This window comes from Hibiscus syriacus, unplaced genomic scaffold, assembly GCF_006381635.1.
Source record: "Hibiscus syriacus cultivar Baekdansim isolate YM2019G1 unplaced genomic scaffold, ASM638163v2 tig00110830_pilon, whole genome shotgun sequence".
In the NCBI taxonomy this organism is placed as follows: Eukaryota; Viridiplantae; Streptophyta; class Magnoliopsida; order Malvales; family Malvaceae; genus Hibiscus; species Hibiscus syriacus.
In genome coordinates this window covers 565,651-582,014 of record NW_024062881.1, presented here as the reverse complement: position 1 = coordinate 582,014, position 16,364 = coordinate 565,651, and the positions used below count along the sequence as shown (strand labels likewise).

Below are 16,364 nucleotides of genomic sequence, written 5' to 3'. Positions count from 1 at the left end.
GATCCCATTATAACTCCACAGTCAAGCCCGCTTGGGTGATAGTAATGATGGGTGACCTCCTGGGAAGTCCTCATGTTGTACCCCCTATTTTTTCTATTTTTATACTTTATCTCAATTTCTGTTATTTTTTTAAATGATGCTGGTTAGACGAGTGGGAAAAAATATGGGGATCAAATTAAATATTTTAAGGATTAGTCGAAAGAAAATGGTTACATTAAGAAGCATTTAAATAAATTAAGGGCGCAAGCCATGATGGGTACGATCATACCAACACTAATTCCATGGGTCCAATTAAAACTCTGTAGTTAAGCGTGCTTGGGCGAGAGTAATACTAGGATGGGTAACCTCCCCAGAAGCCCGCTTGTTACACCCTATTTTTTCGATATTTATACTTTATATTAATTTTTGTTGATGTTCTTTTTTAAAAGAGTCGGGGCGGAACGAGAGGAAAAAGAGCCGGGGATCACAAAATTAAATATTTAAAGGGTTAGTCCGAAAAATGGTTACATGGAGAATATTTTAAATAAATTAATAGCGCAAGACATGATGGGTGTGATCATTACAGCACTAATGAATAGATCCCATTAGAACATCGTAGTAAAGCGTGCTAGGGCGAGAGTAGTACTATGATGTGTAACCTCCTGGGAAGTTCTCATGTTGCACCCCTATTTTTTCAAAAATTTTATACTTTATTTTAATTTTTGGTTTTTTTGTAAAAAAAGTCGGGCAAGAACGTGCAAGAACAGATTCAGAGATCACAAAATTAAATATTTTAAGGATGAGTTAGAAGAAATGGTTACTTTGAGAAGCGTTATAATAAATTAAGGGCGCAAGACACGAAGAGTGCGATCATACCAGTACTAATGCAGCGGATCCCATGAGAACTCTGTAGTCAAGCATGCTTGGGGGAGTGTAGTACCAGGATGGGTGACCTCCTAGGAAATTATCGTGTTGAACCCGTCTTTTTCCAAAATTTTATACTTTATCTTAATTTTTTGGTGTTGTTTTTTAAAGAGCATGGGTGGAATGAGCGGGAAATTAGTTGGGGATCGCAAATTTAAATATTTTATGGTTTAGTTGGAATAAAATGCTTACATGGAGAAGCATTTAAATAAATTAAGGGCAAATGACTTGAAGGGTACGATCATGCCAACAATAATGGAACAAATCCCATCACAACTCCGCAATCAAGTATGCTTGTGCAAGACTGGTACAAGGATGGGTGACCTCCCTACAAGCTATTGTGTTGCATCCCTATTTATTTTTTTGAACTTTTATATTTTATCTTAACTTTTGTTTTTTTTACAGATCTAGGTGGAATAAGCGGGAAAAGAATTAGTGATTACAAAATTAAATATTTAATGATTAGTCGTAAGAAAAATAGTTACATGAAGAAGCGTTTAAATAAATTAAGGGCACAAGACATGAAGGGTTCAAAATATTATACTTTATTTGAATTTTTTGTATTTTTTAAATTTGGCGTAGAAAGATTTGGAAATAGTCAGGGATTGCAAAATTAAATATTTTAAGGTTTAGTTGGAATAAAATAGTTACGTGTAGAAGAATTTAAATAAATTAAGGGCACAAGACATGATGGAGGCGATCACACCAACACTTATTCCCTGAATCCTATTAAAACTCTGTAGTTAAATGTGCTAGCGCGAGAGTAATACCAGGGTGTGTGAGCTCTCGGTAAGTCCTCGTGTTGTACCCTTTTTTTTCTTCAAAAGTTTATACTTTATCTTAATTTTTGGTGTATTTTTTTGTATAAAAGAGTCGGAGCGAAACGAAGGGAAAAAGACATGAACGGTGCAATCATGTCAGCACTAATGCAACAGATCGCATAAGAACTCTATAGTAAACTGTGCTTGGGTGAGTTTAGTACAACGATGGGTGACCTTTCGGGAAATTCTCGTGTTGCACCCTCTTTTTCTCGAAATTTTAAACTTTATCATAATTTTGGTGTTTTTTAAAAGTGCCTATGTGGTACAAGTGAGATAAGAGTCAAGGCGAAACAAGCAAGAAAAGAGTCGAGGATCACAAAATTAAATATTTTAAGGGTTAGTATGAAAAAATGGTTACATGGAGAAAAGTTTAAATAAATTAAGGGCGCAAGACATGATGGGTACGACCATTCCAACACTAATGCAACATATACCATTAGAACTTTACAGTGAAGTGTGCTAGGGTGACATTAGTACTATGATGGGGAACCTCCTGGAAAGTACTCGTGTTACACCCTTGTTTTTTTAAAATTTTATACTTTATCTTAATTTTGGGTGATTTTTTTGTAGAAAGAGTCAGGCTTGAACGAGTGGGAAAACATTCAGAGATCATAAAATTAAATATTTTAAGGATTAGTTAGAAGAAAATGATTACTTGGAGAAGCATTATAATAAATTAAGGGCACAAAACACGAAGAGTGCGATCATACCAGCATTAATGCACCAGATCCCATCATAACTTCATAGTATAGCATGCTTGGGTGAGAGTAGTACAAGGTTGGGTGACCTCCCAAGAAATTCTCAAGTTGCACCCTTCTTTTTTCAAAAATTTTGAATTTATCTTAATTTTTGGAGTTGTCTTTTTAAGAGCCTGGGTGTAACGAGCAGGAAATGAGCCGAAGATCACAAATTTAAATATTTTATGGATTAGTTGGAATAAAATGGTTACATGGAGTAGAATTTAAATGAATTAAGGGCGAATGACTTGAAAGGTGCGGTCATGCAGCCTAAAGCAACGAATCCCATCAGAACTCTATAATCAAGCATGCTTGTGCGAGAGTGGTACAAGGATAAGTGACCTCTCAGGAAGTTCTTGTGTTGTACCCCCTATTTTTTTTGTTTTGAAATTTTATACTTTATCTTAATTTTTGTTTTTTATAGAGCTAGGTAGAAAGAGCATGAAAAAAATCAGGGATTACAAAATTAAATATTTAAGGATTATTCGGAAGAAAATAATTACATGGAGAAGCGTTTAAATAAATTAAGGGTGCAAGACATAAATGGTTTGAAATATTATACATTATTTGATTTTTTTTTTTGTATTTTTAAAATTTTGGTGGGGAACGAGTGGGAAAACAGTAAACGATCACAAAATTAAATATTTTAAGGATTAGTCGGAAGAAAATGGTTACATGGAGAAGAATTTAAATAGATTAAGGGCGCAAGACATGATGGAGACGATCATACCAACATTAATTCCCTAAATCCCATTAAAACTCTATAGTTAAACTGCTTGCGCGAGAGTAATACCAGAGTGGGTGAGCTCCCGTTAAGTCCTTGTGTTGCACCCCACTTTTTTTGATATTTTATAGTTTACTTTAATTTTTGTTGTTGTTATTTCTTAAGAGATCCAGGGAAGAACGAGTGGGAAAAGAGACGGGGATCACAAAATTTAATATTTTAAGGATTAGTCAAAATTTTATAAATTATATTAATATTTGGTTATGGTTTTTTTCAAAATAGCTTGGGTGGAATGAGGGGAAAAAAGGTTGGGGATCGCAAAATTAAATATTTTAAGGATCAAATTGAAGAAAATAGGTACATGGAGAAGCGTTTAAATAAATTAAGGGTGATTTACATGAAGGGTTCGATCGTGCCAACAATAATGCAATGGATCCCATCAGAACTCCACAGTCAATAATGCTTGTGCAAAAGTTGTACAAGGATGGTGACCTCCTAGGAAATTCTAATGTTGCACCTTTTTTCTCTCAAAATTATACTTTATCTTTATTTTTGTGCTTTTTAAGATTTGGGTGGAACGAGCAGGAAAAGAATCGGGGATTGCTACATTAAACATTTAAGGATTATTTAGAAGAAAATGGTTCTATGGAGAAGCGTTTAAATAAATTAAGGGAGCAAGATATGAAGGGTGCGATCATACCATCACTAATACACCGGATCCCAGTAGAACTCCACAGTATAAGCCGCTTGGATTAGAGTAGTACTATGATTGGTGACCTCCATGAAGTCCTCATGTTGTACCGCTATTTTTTCAAAATTTTATACCTTATATTAATTTTTGGTATTTTTTTATGTCAGATAGTAACTAGCGGGAAAATTGTCAGAAATCACAAAATTAAATATTTTAAGGATTAGTCACAAGAAAATGGTTACATGGACAATTATTTATATAAATTAAGGGCGCAATACATGATGGGGCGATCATACCAACACTAATTACCTGAATGGGTGAGCTCTTTGGAAGTCCTCATGTTGTACCCCTCTTTTTTCGATATTTTATACTTTCTCTTAAATTTTGTTGTCGCTCTTTTCTAAAACAATCAATGCAGAATGACCAGGAAAAGAGTTTGGGATAATAAAATTAAATATTTTAAGGACTAGTTTGAAGAAAATGGTTACATGGAGAAAAGTTTAAATAAATGAAGGGAGAAAGACATGATGGGTGAGATCATACCAGCACTACTACAACAGATCCCATAAGAACTTCCCAGTGAAGCTTGCTTGGGCGAGAGTAGTACTAGGATGGGTAACCTCTTTGAAAGTACTCATGTTATACCCTTTTTTTTAAATTTTATATGTTATCTTAATTTTTGGTTTTGGTTTTTCTTTTTTTTTCTTAAAAGAGTCGGGGTGGAACAAAGGGCAAAAGACATGAACGGTGCGATCATGCCAACACTAATGAAATAGATCACATCAGAAGTCTACAGTGAAGCGTGCTTGGGTGAGATTAGTACACGGATGGGTGACCTCTCGGGAAGTTCTCATGTTACACCCCTCTTTTATTGAAATTTTATACTTTATCTTAATATTTTGTTTTATTAAATAGCCATGTGGATTGAGCGGGAAAAGAACCATGGATTCCAAAATTCAATATTCAAGGATTATTCGGAAGAAAATGGTTACATGGAGAAGCGTTTAAGTAAATTAAGCACGCAAGACCTGAAGGGTACGATGAAAGGAGTACCAATGCACTGGATCCCAAAAGAACTTTGCAGACAAGCCCACTTGGGCGATAGAAGTATTATGATGGGTGACCTCCAGGAAGTCCTCGTGTTGCACCCCTAATTTTTTTAATTTTATACTTAATTTGAATTTTTGGAATTGTTTTAAATGTCTTGGTGGAACGAGCAAGAAAAGAGCTGGGGATCTCAAAATTAAATAATTTGAGCATTAGTCAGAAGAAAAATGGCTACATAGAGAGGAGTCTAAATATATTATGGGTACAAGACATAGTGGGTGCGATCATACCAACACTATTGCAACGTATCCCATTAGAACTTCGTAGTGGAGCGTGCTTGGGCGAGAGTAGTACTACAATGGCTAACCTCCTGGGAAGTACTTCTATTGCACCCTTATTTTTTCAAAATTTTATACTTTATATTAATTTTTTGGTAGTTTTTTTAAAAAATATTCGGGGTGGAACGAAAGGGAAAAGAGTTGGGGATAAAAAGTTAAATATTTTATGGATTAATCGGAACAAAATGGTTACAAGGAGAAGCGTTTAAATAAACTTAGAGAAAAATACGTGAACAATACAATCATCCCAACACTAATGCAACTGATCTTATAAGAACTCTATAGTCAAGCATGCTTGTGCGAGAGTTGTACAAGGATAGGTGACATCTCGGGAAGTTCTTGTGTTGCACCCCTAATTTTTTTTTTGTAATTTAATACTTTATCTTAATTTTTGTTTTTTTATAGAGCTAGGTAAAAAGTACGGGAAAAGAACCGGGGATTACAAAATTAAATATTTAAGGATTAGTCGGAAGAAAATAGTTACATGGAGAAGCGTTTAAATAAATTAAGGCCGCAAGACATGAAGGGTTCGAAATATTATTATTTGAATTTTTTGTATTTTTTAAATATTTTAAGGATTAGTGGGATGAAAATGGTTACATGGAGAAGAATAGAAATAGATTAAGGGCGCAAGACATGATGGAGGTGATCATACAAACAATAATTCCCTGAATCCCATTAAAACTCTGTAGTTAAACTGCTTTCGCGAGAGTAATACCAGGGTGGGTGAGCTCCCGATAAGTCCTCGTGTTGCACCCGACTTTTTCGATCTTTTATAGTTTACTTTAATTTTTGTTGTTGCTATTTCTTAAGAGAACCAGGGCAGAATGAGCAGGAAAAGAGTTGGGGATCACAAAATTAAATATTTTAAGGATTTGTCAAAATTTTATAATTTATCTTAATATTTGGTTTTGGTTTTTTCCAAAAGAGCCTGGGTGGAAGAAGAGAAAAAGGTTGGGGATCACAAAATTAAATATTTTAAGGATCAAATAAAAGAAAACGGTTACATGGATAAGCGTTTAAATAAATTAAGGGCGATTGATATGAAGGGTTCGATCATGCCAACACTAATGAAACGGATCCCATCATAACTTCATAGTCAAGAACTTTATCTTTATTTTTTGTGTTTTTTAAGATCGGGTGGAACGAGCAAGAAAAGAATCGTGGATTGCTAAATTAAATATTTAAGGATTAGTCAGAAGAAAATGGTTCCATGCAGAAGCGTTTAAATAAATTAAGGGTGCAAGACATGAAGGGTGCGATCATACCATCACTAATGCACCCGATCCCATTACAACTCTGTATTTTAGCCCACTTGGGGAAGAGTAGTACTATGATGGGTGACCTCCCTGAAGTCCTCGTGTTGTACCACTATGTTTTCAAAATTTTATACTTTATCTGAATTTTTGGTATTTTTTATATGTCAGATAGGAACAAGCGGGAAAAGTCAGAAATCACAAAATTAAATATTTTAAGGATTAGTCACAAGAAAATGGTTACATGGACAAGCATTTAAATAAATTAAGGGCGCAAGACATGATGGGGGCGATCATACCAACACTAATTCAACAGATGGGTGAGCTCCTTGGAAGTCCTCGTGTTGCCCCCCTCTTTTTTCAATATTTTATACTTTGTCTTAAATTTTGTTGTTGCTATTTTTTATACCAGTCAAGGCAGAACGAGTAGGAAAAGAGTCGGGGATCACAAAATTAAATATTTTAAGGATTAGTTGGAAGAAAATGTTATAGGGAGAAGAGTTTAAATAAATTAAGGGAGCAAGACATGATGGGTGAGATCATATCAGCACTACTACAACAGATCCCATAAGAACTTCCCAGTGAAGCGTGCTTGGGCGAGAGTAGTACTAGGTTGGGTAACCTCCTGGAAAGTACTCATGTTATACCTTTTTTAAAAAACATTATACTTTATCTTAATTTTTTGCTATGGTTTTGTTTTTTTTTGTAAAAAAGAGTCGAGTTGGAACGAAGAACGAAAGACATGAACGGTGAGATCATGGAAATAGTAATGCAACAAACCACATCAAAAGTCTATAGTGAAGCGTGCTTGAGTGAGATTAGTACAAGAATGGGTGACCTCTCAGGAAATTCTCGTGTTGCACCTTTTTTTTGAAATTTTATACTTTATCATAATTTTAGTGTTTTTTTAAAATAAACTGGGTGGAACGAGTGGGAAAAGAGTCGAGGATTGTTAAATTAAATATTTTATGGGTTAGTTGGAAGAAAATGGTTACTAGGAGAAGTTTTAAAATAAATAAAGGGAAAAAGACATTAACAATGCTATCATGTCAGCAACAATGCAATTGATCCCATTAGAACTTCGTAGTCAAGCATTTTTGGGCGAGAGTGGTATGAGGATGGGTAACCTCCGGGGAAGTTCTTATGTTGCACCCCTCTTTTATTGAAATTTTATACTTTATCTTAATTTTTTGTTTTTTTAAATAGTCCAGTGGATCGAGCGGGAAAAGAACCATGGATTCAAAAATTAAATATTTAAGGATTAGTTGCAATAAAATGGTTACATGGAGAATCATTTAATTAAATTAAGCTCGCAAGACCTGAAGGGTGCGATAAAAGGAGTACCAATGCACCAAATCCCAAAAGAACTTCGCAGACAAGCCCTCTTGGGCGATAGTAGTACTATGATGGGTGACCTCCAGGAAGTCCTCGTGTTGCACCCCTAATTTTTTTAATTTTATACTTTATCTGAATTTCTGGATTTTTTTAAATGTAATGGTGGAACGAGCGGGAAAAGACTCAGGTATCATAAAATTAAATATTTTAAGGATTAGTAAAAATTTTATAATTTATCTTAATTTTTAGTTTTGTTTTTTTCAAAGAGCATGGGTGGAACGAGCGGAAAAAGTGTCGATAATCACAAAATTAAATATTTTATGGATTAAATAGACGAAAATTGTTACACGGAGTATCGTTTAAAGAAATTAAGGGCGATTGACATGAAGGGTGCGATATTGCCAGCACTAATACAACGGATTCCATCATAACTCCATAGTCATGAATGTTTTGCGAAAGTTGTACAAGGATGGGCAACCTCCGGGGGAATTCTCATGTTGCACCCTTGTTTTGAAATTTTATATTTTCTTTTTTTTTTTGTTATTTTAAAGATTCAGGTGGAATGAGCAGGAAAAGAATAGGGGATTGCTAAATTAAATATTTAAGGATTAGTCAGAAGAAAATGGTTCTATGGAGAAGTGTTTAAATAAATTAAGAGCGCAAGACATGAAGGGTGCGTACATACTATCACTAATGCACCATATCCCATTAGAACACTACAATCTAGCCCGCTTGGGAAAGAGTAGTACTATTATGGGTGACCTCCATGAAGTCCTCGTGTTACACCGCTATTTAATTTTTTTAAAATAGTCGGGTGGATCGAGCTGGAAAAGAACCATGGATTCCAAAATTAAATATTTAAGGATTAGTCGGAAGAAAATGGTTGCATGGAGAAGCGTTTAAATAAATTAAGCGCGCAAGACCTGAAGGGTCTGATAAAAGGAGTACCAATGCACCGGATCCCAAAATAACTCTGCACACAAGCCCACTTGGGTGATAGTAGTACTATAATGGGTGACCTCTAGGAAGCCCTCGTGTTACACCCCTAATTTTTTTAATTTTATATTTTATCTGAATTTTTGGAATTTTTTAAATGTCATGGTGGAACGAGCAGGAAAAGTGCCGGGGATCTCAAAATTAAATATTTTAAGCATTAATCAAAAGAAAAATGGCTACATAGAGAAGAGTCTAAATAAATTATGGGTACAATACATGATGGGTTCGATCATACCAACACTATTGCAACGGATCCCATTAGAACTTCATAGTGAAGCGGGCTTGGGTGAGAGTAGTACTACAATGGCTAACCTCCTGGAAAGTACTTCTATTGCACCCCTCTTTTTCTCAAAATTTTATACTTTATCTTAATTTTTTTTGTGTAGTTTTTTTAAAAATAATCGGGGTGGAACGAAGGGACAACTAGTTGGGGATAAAAAATTAAATATTTTATGGATTAGTCGGAACAAAATGGTTACAAGGAGAAGCGCTTAAATAAACTAAGGGAAAAAGATATGAACAATGTTATCATCCCAGCACTAATGCAACTGATCCCATAAGAACTCTGTAGTCAAGCATGCTTGTGCGAGAGTGGTACAAGGATAGGTGACATCTCGGGAAGTTCTTGTGTTGGACCCTTAATTTTTTTTTTGAAATTTAATACTTTATCTTAATTTTTGTTTTTTATAGAGCTAGGTAAAAAGTGCGGGAAAAGAACCGGGGATTACAAAATTAAGTATTTAAGGATTAGTCGGAAGAAAATAGTTACATGGAGAAGCGTTTAAGTAAATTAAGCGCGCAAGACCTGAAAGGTCTGATGAAAGGAGTACCAATGCCCCGAGGATCTCAAAATTAAATATTTTAAGCATTAGTCATAAGAAAAATGGCTACATTGAGAGGAGTCTAAATAAATTATGGGTACAAGACATGATGGGTGCGATCATACCAACACTATTGCAAATGACCCATTAAAACTTCGTAGTGAAGCGTGCTTGGGCAAGAGTAGTACTACAATGGCTAATCTCCTCGGAAGTACTTCTATTGCACCCCTCTTTTTTTCAAAATTTTATACTTTATCTTAATTTTTTGTGTAGTTTTTTAAAAAAATAATCGGGGTGTAACGAAGGGGAAAAGAGTTGGGGATAAAAAATTAAATATTTTATGGATTAGTCTTAACAAAATGGTTACAAGGGAAAGTGTTCAAATAAATTAAGGGAAAAGACGTGAAAAATGCTATCGTCCCAGCACTAATGCAACTGATCCCATAAGAACTCCGTAGTCAAGCATGCTTGGGCGAGAGTGGTACAAGGATGGGTGACATCCAGGGAAGTTCTCATGTTGTACCCATTTTTTTCAAAATTTTAAACTTTATCTTAATTTTTGGGATTTTTATAGAGTCAAGTGGAACAAGAGGGAAAAGAACCATGGATTGCAAAATTAAATATGTAAGGATTAGTCGAAATAAAATGGTTACATGGTGAAGCGTTTAAATAAATTAAGCGTGCAAGACCTGAAGTGTGCGATCAAAGGAGTACCAATGCATCAGATCCCATTAGAACTCCGCAGTCAAGCCCACTTGGGCGAGAATAGTACTATAATAGGTGACCTCGTGGAAGTCCTTGTGTTGCACCCCTATTTTATTTGAAATTTTATACGTTGTTTGAATTTCTAGTATTTTTTTTAAATGTCAGGGAGGAACGAAAGGGAAAAGAGTCGAGGATTACAAAATTAAATATTTTACGGATTAGTGGGAAGAAAAATGGTTACATAGAGAAGAGTTTAAATAAATTAAGGGCGCAAGACATGATGTGGGCAATCATACTAGCACTAATTGTATAAGGACGGGTGACCACCCGTGAAGGAAGGGTTACCTCCCGTGAAGTTCTCGTGTCGCACCACTCTTTTTTCGAAATTTTATACTTTGTCCAATTTTTTTAAGAGCCGGGTGGAATGAACGAAAAAAGAACCAAGAATACAAAACTAAATATTTTTCAAAATTTTACACTTGATCTAAATTTTACACTTGGGAGAGAGTAGAATTATGGTAGATAATGTCATGAAAGTCCTCGTGGTGCACCCCTATTTTTCAAAATTTTACACTTTATCGTAATTTTTGGTATTTTTAAAAATGTCATGGTGGAACGAGTAGGAAAGTAGTCGGGGTCACAATATTAAATATTTTAAGGATAAGTTAGAAGAAAATGGTTACATGGAGAAGAGTTTAAATAAATTAAGGGTGCAAGACATGATGGGTGCGATCATACCAGCACTAATACAACAAATCCCATTAGAACTTTGCAGTGAAGCGTGCATGGGTGAGAGTAATACTAGGATGGGTAACCTTCTGGGAAGTGCTCGTGTTGCACCCCTCTTTTTTTTTTAAAATTTATACGTTATCTTAATTTTTTATGTTTTTTTTTTAAAAAACATGGGTGGAACGAGCGGGAAAAGAGTTAGGTATCATAAAATCAAATATTTTAAGGATTAGTTGGAAGAAAATGGTTACTTGGAGAAGCATTATAATAAATAAAGGGTGAAAGACACAGAGGGTGCGATCATGCTAGCACTAATGCAATGAATCCCATCAGAACTCCGTAGCCAAACGTGTTTGGGCGATCGTAGTACAAGGATGGTAACCTCCTGGAAAAATATCATGTTGCACCCATCTTTTTTTCGAAATTTCATACTTTATCTTAATTTTTTGTGTATTTTTTTAAATAGCTTGTGTGGAACGAGCGGGAAAATAGCAAAGTATCACAAAAGTAAATATTTTTTGTATTATTTAGAAGAAAATGGTTACATGGAGAAGTATTTAATTAAATTATGGGCGAAAGACATGAATATTGCGATCATGCCAGAACTAATGCAATAAATCCCATCAGCCTAGCTTGCTTGTGCGAGAGTAGCGCTAGGATAGGTGACCTCCGGGGAAGTTCTCATGTTGTACCCTTTGTTTCGAAATTTTATAATTTATTTTAATTTTTTGGTTTTTTAAATAGTCGGGTGGAACGAGGGGAAAAGAACCATGGATTGCAAAGCTAAATATTTAAGGGTTATTCGGAATAAAATGCTTACATGGAGAAACATTTAAATAAATTAAATGCGCAAGACCTAAAGGGTACGATCAGAGGAGTACAAATGCACCAGATCCCATTAGAACTCAATAGTGAAGCCTACTTGAGCTAGAGTAGTACTATGATGGGTGACCTCCTTGAAGTCCTCATGCTGCATCCCTATTTTTTTCGAAAATTTATACTTTATATGAATTTATAGTGTTTTATTTTAAATGACAGGGAAGAACGAACTAGAAAAGATAAGGGGATTACATAATTAAATATTTTAAGGATTAGTCGGAAGAAAATGGTTACTTGGAGAAGTGTTATAATAAATTAAGGGTGCAAGACACGAAGGGTGCGATCATACCAGCACTAATTTACCGGATCCCATCAGAATTCTGTTGTCAAGCGTGCTTAGGCAATAGTAGTACAAGGATGGGTAACCTCTCAGGAAATTCTTGTGTTGTACCCCTCTATTCTTGAAATTTTATACTTTATTTTAATTTTTGGTTTTGTTTTTTTAAAACAATCTGAGTGGAGTGAGCGGGAAAATAGTCGGGGATCCTAAAATTTTTGGTTTTTTTAAAACAACACCTTTTTTTTTAGGACATGCACTCGAAATAGCCACTTTCACACTATATCGTGTTCCATCTAAATCGATTTAAAAGACACCATACGAGATATGGACTGGGAAGCATCCTAGTATGTCTTTTATGAAGATTTGGGGTTGTGAAGCTTATGTAAAACATCATATGTCTACAAAGATCGAACATAAATCTTATAAGTGTATATTTGTTGGATATGCTAAAGAAACTAAGGGATACTCTTTCTTCATCCCTAAAGAGAAAAAAATGTTTATTGCTCGAACATGAGTTTTTCTCGAAAGAGAATTTCTCTCAAAGAAACGGAAGGGTAGAAATATTGAACTTGTAGAAGTTCAAGAAAAAATAGATCAATGAACCTAAAGTTGAGAATGTTTCACAAGTTGTTGAGGAGCATTCAACAGATTTTGAAACACAACCACTGTGTAGATCCACAAGAGAACGCCGTACATATGAGAGATTTGGATTTCTCGTTACTGCACATGGAGATGTTCTTCTTATTGATCAAGATGAGCCAAAGACTTATCAAGAGGCAGTGTCTAGCCCAGACTCTGAGAAATCGCTTAAAGCAATGAGATCTGAGATGGATTCCATGTTAGTAAACCAATTATGAACTTTGGTTGAACCACCTGAATGGGTCAAATCAATAGGGTGTAAATAGGTTTTCAAGAAGAAAACCGACATGGATGGTAATGTACAAACATATAAGAGGCAATTAGTAGCTAAAGGTTTCCGAAAAGTTCTTGGTGTAGACTATGACGAAACATTCTCCTCTGTAGTTATGTTTAAGTCCATTTGGATCATGCTTGCAATAGCTGCATTCCATGATTATGAAATATTGAAAATGGACGTTAAAACCGCTTTCCTTAATAGAAAACTTGAAGAGGATGTGTATATGACACAGCCAGAAGGTTTTGTTATTCCAGGAAATGCTGGAAAGGTTTGTAAGCTATAGAGGTCTATTTATGGAGTAAAACAAGCTTCTCAAAGATGGAATATTCGTTTCAATGATGCAATCAAAGAGTTTGGTTTTATTAGAAATGAAGATGAGCCTTGTTTTTATAAGAAGACTAGTGGGAGCATTATTTTTTTCCTAATCTTGTATGTAGACGACATACTAATCATAGGAAATGATATATCTACTTTACAATCTGTTAAGACTTTGTTAGGTAGTTGTTTTTCTATAAAAGATCTGGGTGAGGCAGCGTATATCTTAGGAGTTAAGATCTATAGAGATAGATCAAGATGACTTCTAGGTCTGAGTCAAAGTACATATATATAGAAAGTGTTGAAAAGGTTCAGTATGGAAGAATACAGGAAAGGATTTTTGCCTATGAGACATTTCATTTCTCTTTTGAAGGAAATATATTATTCAACTCCACAAGAAAAAGAAAGGATATATAAGATTCCATATGCTTCGGCTATTGGTTATATCATGTATTCATTGTTATGTACTCGACTAGATGTATCGTATGCTTTAAGTTTGACGAGTCAGTATCAGGCAAACCCTGGTGAAAATCACTGGGTTGCGGTTAAAAATATCCTTAAGTACTTAAGAAGAACTAAGGATAAATTTCTTGTCTATGGAAGGGAGGAAGAGCTTAGTGTAAAAGGTTATACTGATGACAGCTTCCAAACTGACAAGGATGACTCACAATCGTATTCGGGTTTTGTGTTTTGTCTTAATGGAGGTGCTGTGAGCTGGAAAAGTTTGAAGCAAGACACAATAGATAATTCTACAACAGAGGCTAAATACATTGCAGCTAGTGAAGCAACAAAAGAGGTTATTTGGATCAAGAAGTTCATATTGGAATTAGGGGTTGTTCCCAACATATCAGATGATGTAGGACTTCGTTGTGACAATAATGGAGCCATTGCAAAAGCAAAGGAACCCAGGTCTCATCAACGATCCAAACATATTCTTAGGCACTTTCATCTCATTCGAGAGATCATAGATCGAGGAGATGTGTGGAAATATATAGAGTACACACGGATGACAACATTGCTGATCCCTTAACAAAGCCTCTTACACAACATAGGCATGATCGTCACACTGAGTCACTAGGTATTAGATAAGTGAGTGATTGGTATTACTGCTAGTGGAAGATTGTTAGAGTATTCCCAAAGATCAATCATATGATGATTGTAATAATACATTTATTTACCAATTTTTTTGGATAAAGGTACTACCAATATTATTTTTAGTTATATGTATGTGTTTAACATAAACTGAAAGAAAATAAAGTCCATATAATAACGTTATTAAAAGATCCATAGTCAAGTATTATTATGGGCATGGTCAATAATAATACGCTTAAGACTAACATGTTATTGATTGATGACAAGGAGTTGTCAGAATTGATACATGATTAATTGTTAGAGAACAATATATTGGACTGATCCATCATGAGCATATGTCTTGGATTATTATGTAATAGTCATAACATTGCTCATGGTGATGGCTATATGTATGATCCTCAGACTTGAGATCAATGTCATCCCAACATATATTGTTGTATGTTTTTGATACAGTTAAACATGCTCCATAACTGGTTGCACTATAAAGACTGTTATTGAATATATCTCGATATATGTAGTGGGGTGTATATGGTTAAGATAGGATTTGTAATGCCTACATAATAGGATATATATCACAGGCCACTTGATTGAGTGAGACTAGAAATAAATGGCCATGCTCGAATAAGTTGATATGTGATATCAAAAACTTATTCGTTAATTATAGTCTACTCTAGATATCAAGAAACAATAGATGGGCTACAAGTGTGATTATTCTAAGACTTGTGCCTATTCTAGATATAAAGGAGAAAATGACGTAATACATAAAAGAGTTAATCACGAAAATGATATGTCGAATCATAATTTCTTGTAACTTAGGTGTCACTGATATATTGCTAGATGTCACTCATTGTATGTAATATTAGAATTGTTCTAATAGTTACTACTAATGTTACAAGAACCTACAGGGTCACACCCTATGATTGAAATGAGCAAAGATGTACAATTTGTTGTATGTTACTAAAATATATCTAGAGTTAAGATATGTATATTTGATATACATATGATTTTAATTATCCCGAATATAGTAAGTAATCATTAAAAGAATGTAATTTAGATTACAACTCTTTTAATTGATATATAATTCGGAATAATTAAATAAGTTTTTAAATAAACATTAAATATTGTAATTCATATTATATATTTATTTTGAATTAATTAAATAATATTTTATTTATCAATTTGAAATCACTTTAAAAACCCTAAGATGTTAGGGTAATTGATATATTTAAAGGAGGTAAGGTCTAGCAGCTATTTTTACTTCAGCCGTTAACTCTCAAAACTGTTTTCGGGAAAATAAAATTTTGATCTCAATCGGGTGAACTAAGTAGAGCTCGAGATATGTTTTCGTGGAGGCTTAAGATTCGAACCGTTTGTGATCACCACTTCTCGCTGCTGCATTTGCTTTTTTTCAAGGAACCCATTGAAATTATTTGCATCATATCCTCCCAATTTCGATTTTACGTACTTGGATCACTCGTGAGACCGTCGAGTTTTGTTTCCGCCTCGTCGTGGGGTGTGTCGACGGTCCTAACAGCCAGCACTAATGCAATGGATCCCATAAGAAATTCGTAGTGAAGCGTGTTTGGGCGAGTGTGGTACAAGGATGGGTGACCTCCCGGGAAGTTCTCGTGTTGCACCCCTCTTTTCTAAAAAAAATTTATACTTTATCCTAATTTTTGGTTTTTTTAAGTGTCGGGTGGAATTAGCGGGAAAAGAGCCAGGGATTGCAAAATTAAATATTTTAGGATTAGTTGGAAGAAAATAAATACATGGATAAGT

The 16,364-nt window shown here is 34.7% G+C and overlaps 1 non-coding gene and 8 pseudogenes across 1 annotated transcript; all 9 read left to right on the top strand.

The window, feature by feature from the left end:
* The first annotated feature begins 548 nt into the window (after positions 1-548).
* Positions 549-666, top strand: LOC120142559 (annotated as a pseudogene).
* Positions 667-841: 175 nt separating this feature from the next.
* LOC120142488 lies at positions 842-960 on the top strand (annotated as a pseudogene).
* Positions 961-1,807: 847 nt separating this feature from the next.
* Positions 1,808-1,926, top strand: LOC120142508 (annotated as a pseudogene).
* Positions 1,927-2,420: 494 nt separating this feature from the next.
* On the top strand, positions 2,421-2,539 carry LOC120142612 (annotated as a pseudogene).
* Positions 2,540-4,621: 2,082 nt separating this feature from the next.
* LOC120142498 lies at positions 4,622-4,740 on the top strand (annotated as a pseudogene).
* A 459-nt stretch (positions 4,741-5,199) lies between these two features.
* On the top strand, positions 5,200-5,318 carry LOC120142470 (annotated as a pseudogene).
* Positions 5,319-7,048: 1,730 nt separating this feature from the next.
* On the top strand, positions 7,049-7,167 carry LOC120142553 (annotated as a pseudogene).
* A 3,931-nt stretch (positions 7,168-11,098) lies between these two features.
* On the top strand, positions 11,099-11,217 carry LOC120142573. The gene has a single exon (XR_005517863.1). It is a non-coding gene; the product is annotated as a 5S ribosomal RNA (ribosomal RNA).
* A 1,040-nt stretch (positions 11,218-12,257) lies between these two features.
* Positions 12,258-12,376, top strand: LOC120142606 (annotated as a pseudogene).
* The last annotated feature ends 3,988 nt before the right edge of the window (positions 12,377-16,364 follow it).